The sequence below is a fragment of the Salvelinus fontinalis genome, chromosome 20, assembly GCF_029448725.1.
Source record: "Salvelinus fontinalis isolate EN_2023a chromosome 20, ASM2944872v1, whole genome shotgun sequence".
Classification (NCBI taxonomy): Eukaryota; Metazoa; Chordata; class Actinopteri; order Salmoniformes; family Salmonidae; genus Salvelinus; species Salvelinus fontinalis.
In genome coordinates this window covers 2921122-2938634 of record NC_074684.1, presented here as the reverse complement: position 1 = coordinate 2938634, position 17513 = coordinate 2921122, and the positions used below count along the sequence as shown (strand labels likewise).

General features: G+C 44.6%; 1 protein-coding gene across 3 annotated transcripts in view; it reads left to right on the top strand.

Annotated features, from left to right (window-relative positions):
• The window catches only part of LOC129817152 (SAM and SH3 domain-containing protein 1-like), a 333502-nt gene that overhangs the window by 134029 nt on the left and 181960 nt on the right, over positions 1–17513 (top strand). The gene's annotated exons all lie outside the window — the stretch shown is intronic.

The following is a 17513-nucleotide window of genomic DNA, read 5'->3' as shown; positions in this document are numbered from 1 at the left end:
TTTACAGTCTTTTATGCATTGCCTTGAAATCAATCCCAATTCTAATGTTATTCCATTATAGTTTGTTAAACAGCTTCTAGAAACAAAATAACAAAATGTAGACCTATCCCATCTTTGCTAAATATGTTAACTTGAACCTGTTTGCAGTCCACATTGTTTCTAAGCGATTGCATGGCTTCAATGTGGAAATATGTACATAGCGTTCACACTGATGTAGGGGCTAGGCCTACTGTAAAATGCATTACGGCTGAGCATGAACATGCCAAACTTAGTCAATAAGCAAGAATACATTATTGATAAGGCCTAAAAAGCGAATAATTCACATCACATTCTAAACTTAATGAAACAACAACTTGTGTTCAATAGGCTATGTCTAAATACAGTTACAGGCACCATAATTGCTTCCATGGGCATATAATTTTAAAACAACGCAGACTCTGGAGAGGTTTTACGCACATCTAAACTTTTCACAGTAGCTGGACAAAGATTAAAGAGAAAGGGAGAATGTCCACTCATCTTTATACTCATCCCAAATATAATGTTTTCTATTATCATATTGGAACCATTTTACAAATCGCATTCACACTTCACTAGAAGTTGCCTTGCATGTGCACCATGGACGTACTCACCATGAAACCAGGACAGTGAATCATTCTAATAAGTTTGCTTGTTTTTTTTTTTTTTTTTTTATTAAAACCAATCAGTCGTTGTTTTTTTAACAACAATATATACAAGTAAAATGTAATGATATCATAAAATCGTCAGCATAAAAAACACTGACTTGCATTGCTGTTGAACCAGACTTTGTTATAATAGGCCTAGGGTAGGGGTAGCCTATGGAGGGCTACCCCAAAACATGAAAAAGAAAAAAAAACAAGTGTTACAGGAAAATAACTTCTAAATTCCAGGTTTGCCAGTTCTCATCTTTCCTTCCATGACGGACATGGACACAGCCTACATCAGGGAGGGGGTTTCACGTACAGTTGAAGTCGGAAGTTTACATACACTTAGGTTGGAGTCATTAGACCTCCACAAGTCTGGTTCATCCTTGGGAGCAATTTCCAAACACCTGAAGGTACCATGTTCATCTGTACAAACAATAGTACGCAAGTATAAACACCATGGAACCAAGCATCCGTTATACCGCTCAGGAAGGAGACGCGTTCTGTCTCCTAGAGATGAACGTACTTTGGTGACGGAGGGATGGATAAGATTAGAGATGATAGAGATAGAGGGATGGAGAAGATGAGAGATGATAGAGATAGAGGGATGGAGAAGATGAGAGATGATAGAGATAGAGGGATGGAGAAGATGAGAGATGCTAGAGACAGAGAGATGGAGAAGATGAGAGATGATAGAGATAGAGGGATGGAGATGATAGAGACAGAGGGATGGAGAAGATGAGAGATGATAGAAATAGAGGGATGGAGAAGATGAGAGATGATAGAGATAGAGGGATGGAGAAGATGAGAGATGCTGCTTCTTCTGCTTTTTCTTGCAAGCGTACTCTTACAATACAAGGATTCTGGTTTTCTGGCTCACCCTTTGTGTCATCAAATCTTATCTTGGAGGTTTTACCATATTGCCAGATCGTACAGATTGTTTTGAGTCCAAAGAGAGGGGAGGGTAACCTACAATATGATTTGAGTGTTGCATTCTCCCAACAAGGGTTATGCTGGCTCTACAGTATCTGACTTAAAACTTCTTTCCCTCCACATCAGCAGAGGTTATTGAGCTGGCGTTGCCTGCTAAAATCTCTCCTGTGAGTTTTGATTCTTTAGAGGAATGCAAGGACATACACAGGCTGGCTTCATATGGCACCTGCAAGCAGCAATTGCTGTATCACTGCCTGATGACTAAACCAGGCAGGGTCTGTATGTGTACCAATGGAGCCCAGACACAGTGACAAGCCATTCAGAGCCATGTCTGACATCAGCTCTCGGCAGTGTCTCACTAGCCTGGTCCCAGATCTGTTTGTGCTGTCTTCCTAACTGCTGTGGCCATTGTCATGCATGTTAGCATAAACAGATCTGGGATGAGGGCAGGCTAGTGTCTCTAGTTTCTCCTCAATGGCAACAACCACTTCGCTTCCAAGTTCCAGGCCAAGTGTGCTATGAGCAAATTGCAGTGGTCTGATGTGCTTTTTTACATTTCTACGGAAGGAACAGCTCTTTTCCCTGCTTGTTTTGACTGCTTCTTTAACAACACAATCATCTTAATTGACGATGACGCAACTCTTTGTTGGAGCTCAGCAGGCGTCTGAGGCCTTATACTGTAGCTAAGAGGGGGGGAAATCAGGCCAAGCTCTCTGATGTTGGCTTGAAATTCTGATTCAGACTCTCTACTGTACAGCTTCTTTAACTTTTGTGAACTTTTATTTGAACAAACATTGCCCACGTTAGAACCAGACAGTTTTATTTTGTGACAATTTTTATCAGGGGATAATAATTCAATATATTTTCTCCTTTTGTTGTTTGTCTTTTGATTTGAACCTCCTTGACCTGAGTTGCTATTCAGTCAGACTTCCTTTTCAGGTTGAGTTTGAAACCTTTAGGAAAATGTGAAAACATGCATTAGGTTTTTAATGAGTTTAGCAGCCATCCATGGCTTGTGCACCAGTCTTAATCCAGCAGACCTGCTCAATATTCATGAGTTTCCTGGTAATTGTGATTACTCTCTGGTTCCGCACACTCCTGACACAAGGCCTTCTACAGTATACTGGGAGAAAGCATCACCGGTATTAATGAATTCTCACTCACACAAATGTAGGATCTTAATTTGAGCCAGTTTGCTACAGCAGGAAAATTATCCTTGCAGCAACAGAAAATTGTAATTATTATGTGGATTATAATTCATGGAGGGATGTAGAAGGGAAAATCAAGTCTGAAATTTCAAAGTGGATATTACAAACTTCAGAAGCCTTTTTAAACCTCACTACAAGTGTTACATTTCCTACATTGCAGGAAAGTTATCCTGCAACAGGGTGATCAAATTAAGATCCTACATCTGTACGCACAATAGACTACATGTAAAGTGGGGTACTTTAATTTTTCCCATCCTCTAAGCTTCTCCCACTCATTTGGAAATAGTTTTGTGTGTCTCTATGGCTCGGCAGCCATAGCTGTGTCTCTATCTTTATAGGCCATTTTAACAAACTGTAAAACTGTCTTCTCATAGATCTCAATACACCTTGCACTGCAGCCTTGATAAACTGCCATTTGCCATGAGGGACAACCTTGTCCTTGTATCTCAACCACTTACTGCCACCGACACATTGTTATAGGAGCACAGATGTTGGCAGACACTTCTGGGGGGTGGGGGGGACGGACGGACGATGGATGAAACATAATAAAATGAAAATACTTTTCTCCGCCGTGGCTGCCGCTGCCTGGATGGAGAATAACATTACGATTTTAGCTCCAGGTAAGGGAATAGATTTATGTCTAGGGATGCCTGAGTGAATACTCCAGAGTGTAGCAGGAGAGGTTACATTCCGTCTGACCTCTCCCTTCATACATGTTGCATCGGAATGAGACAAGGCATTAAGAAACATACATTGTTACAACCCATTGAGAAAGAAATACATTTGCAAGTGTGGTGAAGTGTGGACCTGATACAGTGCAAGGCTTCCCACCTGGAATTTATATTCCCTCTTTAAGTTAAATAAATATTTATAGGAAAATCATCCTTTATCATTTGAAATACATGGATAGCCTCTAACATATGCATCTGCTGTTAGGATTCAGAGCAATGAATAAAACTAGCGGTAATCAGACATTTGAAATGTCCAGCTCTCCCTCGTTCCGTGTGCGTAGGTAAGTGCAGCTGGGGTAGGGGAGCTAGTGGAGGCAGATGGTGCTGTCACCTGTAATGCACGTCCACTGATCGATGGCCACCTGGGCCAATTTAGCCTCACAAAGCTATTTGAACTGCTGTGTTGTGCTGTATTACGACACATCAAATCAGAGAGGCACACGGGCTGGATAATGTACAGCTCTCTGTTAACTAGGCGTGTTCTCCACCTCCTGTACAACTTTGCCCAGGCTAATCCTATACTCTTAACCTAAAACGTTTATTCTATCCCCACAGGACAACGTTTGACAAAATCGGTCCTCGGGACCCCGAGGGGGGGCACGTTTTGGTTTTTGACCTAGCACTACACAGCTGATTCAAATGATCAGAGCGTGATGAATAGTTGATTATTTGAATCACCTGTGTAGTGCTAGGGCATAAGCCAAAACGTGCAGCCCTTGGGGTCGCGAGTACTGAGTTTGGGAAACCCTGCCATAGGAGGACCCTTCTAAAAGCCCTTTTTGGTCCAGGTATAATGACCCTTTTGGTTCCAGGTAGAAACCTTTTGGGTTCCATTAAGAACCCTTTCTGCAGAGGACTCTACGTGGAACCAAAAAGGGTTCTACCTGGAACCAAAAAGGGTTTTCCTACGGGTACAGCCGAAGATCCGCTTTTGGAACCCTTTTTTCTAAAAGTGTATTAGTGTTAATGGTATCATATTGGGAGTGAAATCAACCTCAAAATACTACAGTTGTGTTATTGGTTTAAGATCAAGATAGTCCACAGAATCAGGCCTGTCCATTAGATGACAGAAAGAGAAACGTATAGGTTACTAATCTGAGTTCCAAAGCACCCTGATCTTCATACAAAATGTTTCAGACACACCAGATCTCCAAGGACACTTTGGGATCTGTATTCCTATTAAATGATGTGCTAACCATGGAACACGATTTAGTGCTTATCCTTTCCATTCTTTGTGGGCACGTACACATTAAACCAGGCAACATTTTCGGTAATCTGCGGTCCGGAGTTGCGACCACACTTAGGGAGAGAGAAAATAGTCCCTCGTACTGTAGCAGCGCTCCTGGAAAAATACACTTTTCTTATAAAGATCCAGCCAAGCCCAGACATCATTAGATATGTCAGAGCACGCATAGGACCTAAACACCACTTTAACTGCTTGTAGAAGCTCGTTCTAAATTAGGAGGGGGGGGGGAACTCAAATTATAGGATAATAGTTTTCTCTCATTAATGTGATATGCAGAGAGATTCTCCTCTGACATGTGCTCGGTTTGTTCTGCTTCGCTGAAATGCCAGACATTTTATAGACCGTTGGCAGCTGAAGGAATCGAATAAAATGCTTTAGTCCCCTACAATTAGCTTTAGATGTTATTTCCCACTGTAGGGAAAAGTATTGGTTTGCTAGGAATATACTGCCGGCGTGATTGGAAGCGACTGGAATATACAATTCTCTCTCAAGACAAGATGGTTTATGTTTTGCATGTACAGCACTGTTCTTTACTCTGACAGATACAGTTGTTTTCTCCACATCGGTTGTTGATTAGAACGAAGTCATTTTATATCGAAGAGAGATTAATGAAATGGTGTACTGCATGCTGTTCTGTTAAAAGACATCAATGCCAAGCATGTTACACAGATCATTATTTGATTCCGCAACTGTGTGAGTATGTGTGTGGGTACATGCGTGTGTGAAGCCGAACAAAATCTTAATCTCTCATGCGGTGTTCTGCGATGACTACAGTACCAGTCAAAAGTGTGGACAAACCGACTCATTCAAGGATTTTTCCTTTTTTTCCCTATTTTCTACATTGTAGAATAATAGTGGAGACATCAAACTATGAAATAACACATATGGAGTCATGTAGTAACCGAAAAATCGAATCAAAAGAGATTCTTCAAAGTAGCCACCCTTTGCCTTGATGACAGATTTGCACACTCTTGGCATTCTCTCAACCAGCTTCACCTGGAATGCTTTTCCAACAGTCTTGAAAAAGTGCCCACATATGCTGAGCACTTGTTGGCTGCTTTTCCTTCACTCTGCGGCACAGCTAATCCCAAACCATCTCAATTGGGCTGAGGTCAGGTGATTGTGGAGGCCAGGTCATCTGATGCAGCACTCCATCACTCTCCTTCTTGGTCAAATAGCCCTTACACAGCCTGGAGGTGTGTTGGGTCATTGTCCTGTTGAAAAACAAATTATAGTCCCACTAAGCACAAACCAGATGGGATGGCATATTGCTGCGGAATGTGTGCCTTGAATTCTAAATAAATCACAGACAGTGTTTTTATTTATTTTTTATTTTATTTTACCGTTATTTTACCAGGTAAGTTGACTGAGAACACGTTCTCATTTGCAGCAACGACCTGGGGAATAGTTACAGGGGAAAGGAGGGGGATGAATGAGCCAATTGTAAACTGGGGATTATTAGGTGACCATGATGGTTTGAGGGCCAGATTGGGAATTTAGCCAGGACACCGGGGTTAACACCCCTACTCTTACGATAAGTGACATGGGATCTTTAATGACCTCAGAGAGTCAGGACACCCGTTTAACGTCCCATCCGAAAGACGGCACCCTACACAGGGCAGTGTCCCCAATCTCTGCCCTGGGGCATTGGGATATTTATTTTTTTTAGACCAGAGGAAAGAGTGCCTCCTACTGGCCCTCCAACACCACTTCCAGCAGCATCTGGTCTCCCATCCAGGGACTGACCAGGACCAACCCTGCTTAGCTTCAGAAGCAAGCCAGTAGTGGTATGCAGGGTGGTATGCTGCTGCTGGTGTGTGGTCACCAGCAAAGCACCCCAACACCATCACACCTCCTCCTCCATTCTTCACGGTGGGAACCACACATGCTGAAATCATCCGTTCACCTGCTCTGCGTCTCACAAAGACAAGGCAGTTGGAACAAAAATCTCAGACCAAAGAACAAATGACTGCAATCTGAGGTGCAGTTAACTCTAATGAACTTATCCTCTGCAGCAGAGGTAACTCTGGGTCTTCCTTTCCTGTGGCGGTCCTTATGAGAGCCAGTTTCATCATAGTGCTTGATTGTTTTTGCGACTGCATTTGAAGAAACTTTCAAAGTCCTTGACATTTTCCGGATTGAGTGACCTTCATGTCTTAAAGTAATAATGGACTGTCATTTCTCTTTGCTTATTCGAGCTGTTCTTGTCGTAATATGGACTTGGTCTTTTACCAAGTAGGGCTATCAGCTTTATTTGTTATACCTTTATTTAACTTGGCAAGTCAGTTAAGAACAAATTCTTATTTGCAATGACGGCCTAGGAACAGTGGGTTAATTGCCTTGTTCAGGGGCAGAACGACAGATTTTTACCTTGTCAGCTCGGGGATTCGATCTTGCAACCTTTCAGCTAGTCCAACGCTCTAACCACTTGGCTACCTACCTCCCCTACCTTGTCACAACACAACAGATTGGCTCAAACGCATTAAGAAGGAAAGAAATTCCACAAATGTACTTTTAACAAGGCACACCTGTTAATTGAAATGCATTCCATGTGACTACCTCATGAAGCTGGTTGAGGGAATGCCAAGAGTGTGCAAAGCTGTCATCAAGGCAAAAAAAAAACGTTTTTGGTTACTACATGATTCCATCGGTGTTATTTCATAGTTTTGATGTCTTCACTATTATTCTACAATGTAGAAAATACTAAAAATAAAGGAAAACCCTTGAATGAGTAGGTGTGTCCACACTTTTGACTGGTATGTATTGAGGAGTAGGCTCCTACCTCACAGGTTTTTTCCCCAGTAGAAGTGCTCCCTCTGCCTCTGGAGTGTCCTGCACCTCTAAGAACATGGCTGTAACGGCTGTCTCTCTCCTCATCCTCATATGAGGTGAGGAGAGAAGGATCCTCAGACCAAAACGCAGGCTTTGGGAAATAAGCCATCTTTTATTTAATAACGATGAAGATGGTAACACGAAACGAAACAAAACACTTTAACAAGCTTACAAAATAACAAAACGACGTTGACGAGACCTGAACATAAACTTACATAACTAAACATAAACTTACGTACAGGAAACAGATGACATCGAAACGAAACGAAACAAACAAACGCTACAGTCCAGTATGGTACGAACAAACATACTGACACGGAAGACAATCACCCACAAACAAACAGTGAGAATGCCCTACCTAAATATGACTCTTAATTAGAGGCAAACGCAAACCACCTGCCTCTAATCAAGAGCCATACCAGGCAAACCAAAACCAACATAGAAACAGATAACATAGAATGCCCACCCAACCTCACGTCCTGACCAACTAACACACAAAAACTAACATAAATAGGTCAGGAACGTGACAGTACCCCCCCCACAAGGTGCGAACTCCGGACGCACCAGCACAAAGTCTAGGGGAGGGTCTGGGTGGGCATCTAACCACGGTGGTGGCTCAGGCTCCGGGCGCGGTTCCCACCCCACCATAATCCATCCTAGCCTCCTCCCTCCAAGAATGTCCACCCTCTTTCTTCCCCCACAAAATCCTCTTAATAACATATCTAATAATGACAACACCGGGACAGAGAGATAAACCAAGACAGAGGGATAGATAAGAATATAGAGGTAGATAAAGATAGAGAGGGAGATCAGGATAGAGGGGCAACTCCGGACTGAAAGGCAGCTCCGGACAGAGAGACAGCTCTGGACTGATGGGCAGTTCTGGGTATCTAGCCTTTTCAGGCTGAAGGGCAGCTCATGGCTGACTGACGACTCTCGACGCTCATGGCAGGCTGACGGCTCTCGACGCTCATGGCAGGCTGACGGCTCTCGACGCTCATGGCAGGCTGACGGCTCTCGACGCTCATGGCAGGCTGACGGCTCTCGACGCTCATGGCAGGCTGACGGCTCTCGACGCTCATGGCGCTCTGACGGCTCTGGCTGCTCATGGCGCTCTGACGGCTCTGGCTGCTCATGGCGCTCTGACGGCTCTGGCTGCTCATGGCGCTCTGACGGCTCTGGCTGCTCATGGCGCTCTGACGGCTCTGGCTGCTCATGGCTCGCTGACGGCTCTGGCTGCTCATGGCTCGCTGGCGGCTCTGGCAGATCCTGTCTGGTTTGCGGCTCTGGCAGATCCTGTCTGGTTGGCGGCTCTGGCAGATCCTGTCTGGTTGGCGGCTCTGGCAGATCCTGTCTGGTTGGCGGCTCTGGCAGATCCTGTCTGGTTGGCGGCTCTGGCAGATCCTGTCTGGCTGACGGCTCTGGCGGATCCTGTCTGGCTGACGGCTCTAGCGGCTCCTGTCTGGCTGACGGCTCTAGCGGCTCCTGTCTGGCTGACGGCTCTGTAGGCTCATGGCAGACGGGCGGCTTTGCAGGCTCATGGCAGACGGGCGGCTTTGCAGGCTCATGGCAGACGGATGGCTTTGCAGGCTCATGGCAGACGGATGGCTCAGATGGCGCTGGGGAGACGGATGGCTCAGATGGCGCTGGGGAGACGGATGGCTCAGATGGCGCTGGGGAGACGGATGGCTCAGATGGCGCTGGGGAGACGGATGGCTCTGGCCGGATACGATACACTGTAGACCTGGTGCGTGGTGCCGGAACTGGAGGCACCGTGCTAATGACAAGCACCTTCCTACTAGTGCGGGGAGCAGGGACAGGGCACACTGTATTCTCAAAGCCTACTCTATCCCTGATGCGTGGTACCGGCACTGGTGACGCCGGGCTGAGGACAAGCACATCAGGATTAGTAGGGGGAGAAGATACAGTTTGTACAGGGCTCTGGAGACGCACTGGTAGCTTAGTGCGTGGGCCCGGAACTGGAGGCACCGGGCTAGATACACGCACTACAGGTAGAGTGCGTGGAGGAGGAACAGGGCTCAGGATACGCACTGGTAGCCTAGTGCGTAGTGTATACACTGTAGGTACTAGGCTGGGGCGGGGAGGTGGTGCCGGAAATACCGGACCGTGGAGGCGTACTGGCTCTCTTGAGCATTGAGCTTGCCCAACCTTACCTGGTTGAATACTCCCGGTTGCCAAACCAGTGCGGGGAGGTGGAATAACCCGCACCGGGCTATGTAGGCGAACCGGGGAAACCATGCGTAAGGCAGGTGCCATGTATGCCGGCCCGAGGAGACGCACTGGAGACCAGACGCGTTGAGCCGGCCTCATGACACCTGGCTCAATACTCAATCTAGCCCTACCAGTGCGGGGAGGTGGAATAACCCGCACTGGGCTATGCACTCGTACAGGAGACACCGTGCGCTCTACTGCGTAACACGGCGCCTGCCCGTACTCCCGCTCTCCACGGTAAGCCTGGGAAGTGGGCGCAGGTCTCCTACCTGCCCTTGGCCCACTACCTCCTAGCCCCCCCCCCAAGAAATTTTTGGGAATTACTTACGGGCTTTTCGGGCTTCCGTGCCAGACGCGTTCCCTCATAGCTCCGGTTCCTCTCTCCGGTAGCCTCCGCTCTCCTCAGTGCCTCCAGCTGTTCCCATGGGAGGCGATCTCTACCAGCTAGGATCTCCTCCCATGTGTAGACACCTTTTCCATCCAATAAATCCTCCCATGTCCATTGCTCCTTCTTCTGTCCCTTACTCCGTTTATTTTTCCCTGGCCGCTTGGTCTTAGCGTGGTGGGTGATTCTGTAACGGCTGTCTCTCTCCTCATCCTCATATGAGGTGAGGAGAGAAGGATCCTCAGACCAAAACGCAGGCTTTGGGAAATAAGCCATCTTTTATTTAATAACGATGAAGATGGTAACACGAAACGAAACAAAACACTTTAACAAGCTTACAAAATAACAAAACGACGTTGACGAGACCTGAACATAAACTTACATAACTAAACATAAACTTACGTACAGGAAACAGACGACATCGAAACGAAACGAAACAAACAAACGCTACAGTCCAGTGTGGTACGAACAAACATACTGACACGGAAGACAATCACCCACAAACAAACAGTGAGAATGCCCTACCTAAATATGACTCTTAATTAGAGGCAAACGCAAACCACCTGCCTCTAATCAAGAGCCATACCAGGCAAACCAAAACCAACATAGAAACAGATAACATAGAATGCCCACCCAACCTCACGTCCTGACCAACTAACACACAAAAACTAACATAAATAGGTCAGGAACGTGACAATGGCAGAGAGAATTGCAATTTACCATCCGTTATCTCTACCTTTCACCCTGGCCCATAGAGGACACAGTAGGCCTGGGTTGTAGACCTCATCACTGGCCTCTCATTCCCCTCCAAGCCCCCAGGGCAGCTGGAGGATATTATCTCCTTCACCTTATCTCCCCATTACCTCCCTCTCCCCAACCAGTTGTTTGACCACAGAGATCTCTTCTTTGGAAGACTCATGCTATCCTGTGTCTCTGTTATCCCAGGTGTAAGACTGACACTAGCTCTAGCGTATTGCAGTAGCTTTGTTTGCTCTAGCAGACAGCTGGGTGACTTGTGTTTGTGTTGCAGTATGTGTCCGTGTGGATTGAAGTGAATGGACCCCGGCATTGTGTTGAAACATAGGTTAGGAGAGTTGCATCACATTGGATGTTCTTCTTGTTGTGCCTGTAACGGAGCCTTCCATTACTGGCTGTGTATCTTTGTTCTCACCGGGTTGTTCCTTTGTTCTGTTAAGTTTTAAATCACGTCTAGAGAGGCTTCATTCTGGTTTGCCTCACAAAACAACCTGTTTTCAAAGACCGACTCATCTCCCCGGAATTTGTATCTTGGTGATTACAACAACTATTGACATAATTACTTCACAGGACTAAGTCAATGTTCCAGAGAAAACTCCTTCAGGAGAAAAATGAAGAGAACGACGCTCGTGGGAGTGGCAGAGAGGCTGGATGCGGAGAGCGGAGAGAAATGCAGGATTAATCCTCAGAATACCTCTGGAATGTGGCCCGTTGGTCCCGATCCAGTTTAGAACCAAAACCTTATTGCCTGTAAAAAAAAAAAACACGTTTGTCCCTGCAGTGTTTGATATGATTAATCTGTTTATGGACATGATGATACCCAGCCTTCTATGTTCCTATAATTGATACTGTGTGACACTGTGTGTGACCTATATTGGAAGCACTGGTGCATCAGCCTCATGGTCTTATGGGCCTGTGTTCTTAAATAACTAACAAAGAAATCGTACATTTACAATGTAATTACCCTATAGACTGTGCTCTAATGCTATAAATATATAGTTGGGAGAAGATAACAGGGTGGTGTTGGGAAATAAATGAATTTGCTTTGATTAGGATATTCAGTGTATATGAGGTTTCCTATAAAATAGTCAATTCCAGTGGGGTGATTCTGTACATTAGCAACCAAGTCTCATGCACCAGTTAACACGCTGGTGTAACATGTGCTATTAAAATAACATGATAACCCAGTACTATGCCAGGGACAACAGGCTAGGAATCTCACAACACTCATTAACATGCACGAAACGGTCCCCCAGTATTCAAGCTTGAAGCACACTATTTCTAACATTATTATTTTGTGTTAGGAACATTTTTTATTCATTTTCCTAATGCTTTATAATCATGCATTCTCTTTGCACAGTATTTTGGTATCTTTTTTACCGTCCTCTTTAGGATCTGCCCAAAAGTGTTTTAGTCAGAACTTTGAACTAAAAATGAAAAATGTTCTCTAGAAAATCCCCCCCCCCCTGATGATTAAGATGAAGATTTAAAAAAAAAATGAATCAAGAACGCCATGATTTGTGTATGAAGTTACATATCAAAATGAATACTTCAAACAGCTCATGGATGTTTTGGATGTATTTTAGAGAGGTACAGAGTAGTTCATGTGCAGCACCATGTTATCGGCAGATGAAAAGGGAGCAGAATTCGAGGAAATTTCCCATTGAACGTGAGTATTGATGATCCTCTTGTTATTGTATTATGACAGTTCTTTGTTGTTTGCGGTAGCTGTAGTTAGGCTTTGGGAAAGCGTTGATATGCTTTGAGCAGATGGGTTTTAGCTTAGCGGAGACTGTAGGTGTAGAGAAGGAGCTTTGTTAAACTGTGAATATTATATGGGTCAGTGTGTTGTTGCTGGATCACATTCGTTATTTCTACGAGCCTCACTCAGAATGCACACTTTGAGCTCTGAAAGGGAGAGTCAAACTGGCGGAGAAATTGCTCTGATTACATTCTAGAGAGAGAGAGAAAGTACGAATTTCATCCCTTCTAGACAATTTCCCGGACTAAAGGTTTCACTGTAATAGTGAAGGAATAAACTTGCCGGTAGAAAACCTAAACAGTATTTTTTACCTCTCAGCTTCCCTATCAAATCCAAAAAAATTAAGCAGACAAGATAAGAAAATTAACAACAATGGCAAATGGTTTGATGAAGAATGCAAAATCCGAAAATAGATATTGAGAAACCTATCCAACCAAAAACATAGACACCCAGAAAACCGGAGCCTACGCATTCACTAAAACAATATAGAAATACACTACGGAAAAAGAAGGAACAGCACGCCAGAAATCAGCTCAGTGTAATTGAAGAATCCATAGACTAACCACTTCTGGGAAAATTGGAAAACACTAAACAAACAACAACACAAAGAGTTATCTATCCAAAACGGAGATGTATGGACAAACCACTTCTCCAATCTTTTTGGCTCTATAACAAAGAACAAAGAACAAACAGCAAAAACATATACATGATCATATGCAAATCTTAGAATCAACTATTAAAGACTACCAGAACCCACTGACATTATCCAATTACATTGAATGAACTACAAGACAAAATACAAAAACCTCCAACCCAAAAAGGCCTGTGGGTAGATGGTATACCAAATTAGATGAGAAAATATACAGCCCACACATTCCAATGGGCTATACTTAAACTCTTTAACATCATCCTCAGCTCTGGCATCTTCCCCAATATTTGGAACCAAGGACTGATCACAAAAATGGAGACAAATTTGACCCCAATAATTACCGGGAGATATGCGTCAACAGCAACCTTGGGAAAATTCTCTACATTATCATTAACAGCAGCAGACTCGTACACACACTCGTACTCAGCGAAAACAATGTACTTAGCAAATGTCAAATTGGCTTTTTACCAAATTACCGTATATATATATATACACTGCTCAAAAAAATAAAGGGAACACTAAAATAACACATCCTAGATCTGAATGAATGAAATATTCTTATTAAATACTTTTTTCTTTACATAGTTGAATGTGCTGACAACAAAATCACACACAAATTATCAATGGAAATCAAGTTTATCAACACATGGAGGTCTGGATTTGGAGTCACACTCAAAATTAAAGTGGAAAACCACGCTACAGGCTGATCCAACTTTGATGTAATGTCCTTAAAACAAGTCAAAATGAGGCTCAGTAGTGTGTGTGGCCTCCACGTGCCTGTATGACCTCCCTACAACGCCTGGGCATGCTCCTGATGAGGTGGCGGATGGTCTCCTGAGCGATCTCCTCCCAGACCTGGACTAAAGCATCCGCCAACTCCTGGACAGTCTGTGGTGCAACGTGGCGTTGGTGGATGGAGCGAGACATGATGTCCCAGATGTGCTCAATTGGATTCAGGTCTGGGGAACGGGCGGGCCAGTCCATAGCATCAATGCCTTCCTCTTGCAGGAACTGCTGACACACTCCAGCAACATGAGGTCTAGCATTGTCTTGCATTAGGAGGAACCCAGGGCCAGCTGCACCAGCATATGGTCTCACAAGGGGTCTGAGGATCTCATCTCGGTACCTAATGGCAGTCAGGCTACCTCTGGTGAGCACATGGCGGTGTGCGGCCCCCAAAGAAATGCAACCCCACACCATGACTGACCCACCGCCAAACCGGTCATGCTGGAGGATGTTGCAGGCAGCAGAACGTTCTCCACGGCGTCTCCAGACTCTGTCACGTCTGTCACATGTGCTCAGTGTGAACCTGCTTTCATCTGTGAAGAGCACAGGGCGCCAGTGGCGAATTTGCCAATCTTGGTGTTCTCTGGCAAATGCCAAACGTCCTGCACGGTGTTGGGCTGTAAGCACAACCCCCACCTGTGGACGTCGGGCCCTCATACCACCCTCATGGAGTCTGTTTCTGACCGTTTGAGCAGACACATGCACATTTGTGGCCTGCTGGAGGTCATTTTGCAGGGCTCTGGCAGTGCTCCTCCTTGCACAAAGGCGGAGGTAGCGGTCCTGCTGCTGGGTTGTTGCCCTCCTACGGCCTCCTCCACGTCTCCTGATGTACTGGCCTGTCTCCTGGTAGCGCCTCCATGCTCTGGACACTACGCTGACAGACACAGCAAACCTTCTTGCCACAGCTCGCATTGATGTGCCATCCTGGATGAGCTGCACTACCTGAGCCACTTGTGTGGGTTGTAGACTCCGTCTCATGCTACCACTAGAGTGAAAGCACCGCCAGCATTCAAAAGTGACCAAAACATCAGCCAGGAAGCATAGGAACTGAGAAGTGGTCTGTGGTCACCACCTGCAGAACCACTCCTGTATTGGGGGTGTCTTGCTAAGTGCCTATAATTTCCACCTGTTGTCGATTCCATTTGCACAACAGCATGTGAAATTTATTGTCAGTTTGATTTCACAGAAGTGTGATTGACTTGGAGTTACATTGTGTTGTTTAAGTGTTCCCTTTATTTTTTTGAGCAATGTATATATAAATTGGCGAGGGCACTAGATCAGTCTGCAGCACCCAGCCTCACCCTGCTAGAATCTGTTATAGAACCCAGTCCTTTTCCATCAAAAGGAACATTAAATTCTACAAACCAATTAGGATATGGCAAAAAACACATGAATCAGTTATATAACCCATTGCCCTTTATGGTTGTGAGGTCTGGGGCCCGCTCACCAACCAAGAATTCACTGAATGGGACAAACACCAAATTGAGACTCTGCATGCAGAATTCTGCAAAAATATCCTCTGTGTACAATGTAAAACACCAAATAATGCATGCAGAGCAGAATTAGGCCGATTATCAAAATTATCGAAATCCAGAAAAGAGCCATTCAATTCTACAATGACCTAAAAGAAAGCGATTCTCAAACCTTCCATAACAAAGCCATCACCTACAGAGAGATGAACCTGGAGAAGACCTGCCTCTCAAGAGAAGACAGGCTATGTGCACACTGCCCCAAAAATTCAATGGAAACTGAGCTGCACTTCCTAACCTCCTGCCAAATGTATGGCCTCAGATCCACAAAGAATTCGAAAACAAATCCAATTTTGATAAACTCCCATATCTACTAGGTGAAATACCCCTGTGTACAATCACAGCAGCAAGATTTGTGACTTGTTGCCACAAGAAAAAGGCAACCCGTGAAGAACAAAGACCATTGTAAATACAACCTGTATGTATGTGTATTATTTTCCATTTTGTACTTTAACTATTTGCACATCATTACAACACTGTAGATAGACATAATACGACATTTGAAATGTATATTTTGGAACTTTTGTGAGTGTAACGTTTACTGTACATTTTTTATTGTTGATTTCACTTTTGTTTATTATCTATTTCACTTGCTTTGGCAATTTTAACATATGTGTCCCATGCCAGTAAAGCCCCTTAAATTGAGTTGAATTGAGAGAGGCGCTGCTTTACAGCAGGAAGCTGTTTTGGTTCTTTCTTTTTGAAGCTCCTCTCTTCGTCTGTCTTCCACCGTCACCCCTCATCCAGTTAGATAGCGGCACCACCGGGTCCGACAATGCACCGGCGCCCTGCTGGGTCTGACGCAGGGCCTCGGTAATAACCATGGAGCTGTGTGTCAACATGCAATAGCCAATCGCCAATAGGGCCAGGCCCTAAGGTGGTGGACTGATGTCACCGCCAGTAATATCAGCTCTTATTAAATATATTATTAAATATACTTGAGCTTTATTGGCACAGCTGTTTCTCTCTCTCTCTCTCTCTCTGACTGAAACCCCCCCCACCTGATATCACTCGACCGCTTCAACCACGTGTAGGAACATGAAAGGCTGAGTATCATCATGTCCATAAACAGATTAATCACATCAAAGACACCCATGGTCATATACAGTAACATAAAAAAAAATCATGTATTTTATAGATAGTTCCGATCCCAAGCAATTTAATATCGGTGTTGAACAACACCATAGTCCTATAGCACAGGTAAACACCGATTCATTAGACACAATTGAGTCTGTCCAATGCCACGGACACGACATATTGATTTTTCTGTTCTATGCATGTACAGGGCTGGCCCTAGCTCTAGACTTTCGAGGGCCCTAAGCAACATTTCGAAATTGCCTCTTGTGTATTCTACTATTCTAACTCTCAACAGTAAGTTGAGTTTCCCCCCCAAAAAACATTTGGGGTCGGTGCCCCCTAGCGGCCGCGGGGCTCTAAGCAGTGGCTTATGTCACTTTTATTCTTGGGGCCGGCTCTGTGTGTGTGTGTTTTCTTTTTGGGGGGGAGGGGATTGTGAGTGGCAGCACCACCATTCAACTGTAAATGTCTTTGTGTAGTTATCCTTCAATTGGAAAGGAACGTTATTGATTTCTGAATTAACTAAGTGGATGACACATTTTAAACACAGCCAGACAGCATCTTAATGATCGCCCTCACAAACAACCACACGGTACACTATAATATGTACAGTGCATCTAAAGTGCAACCTGAAGAACAAAGGAGTATTGAACTACCACAGATTCCTACCACATATGTGCCACCTTTGTCATAGTTTTTGGATCGTGCTAAAACCGTGGATGAGA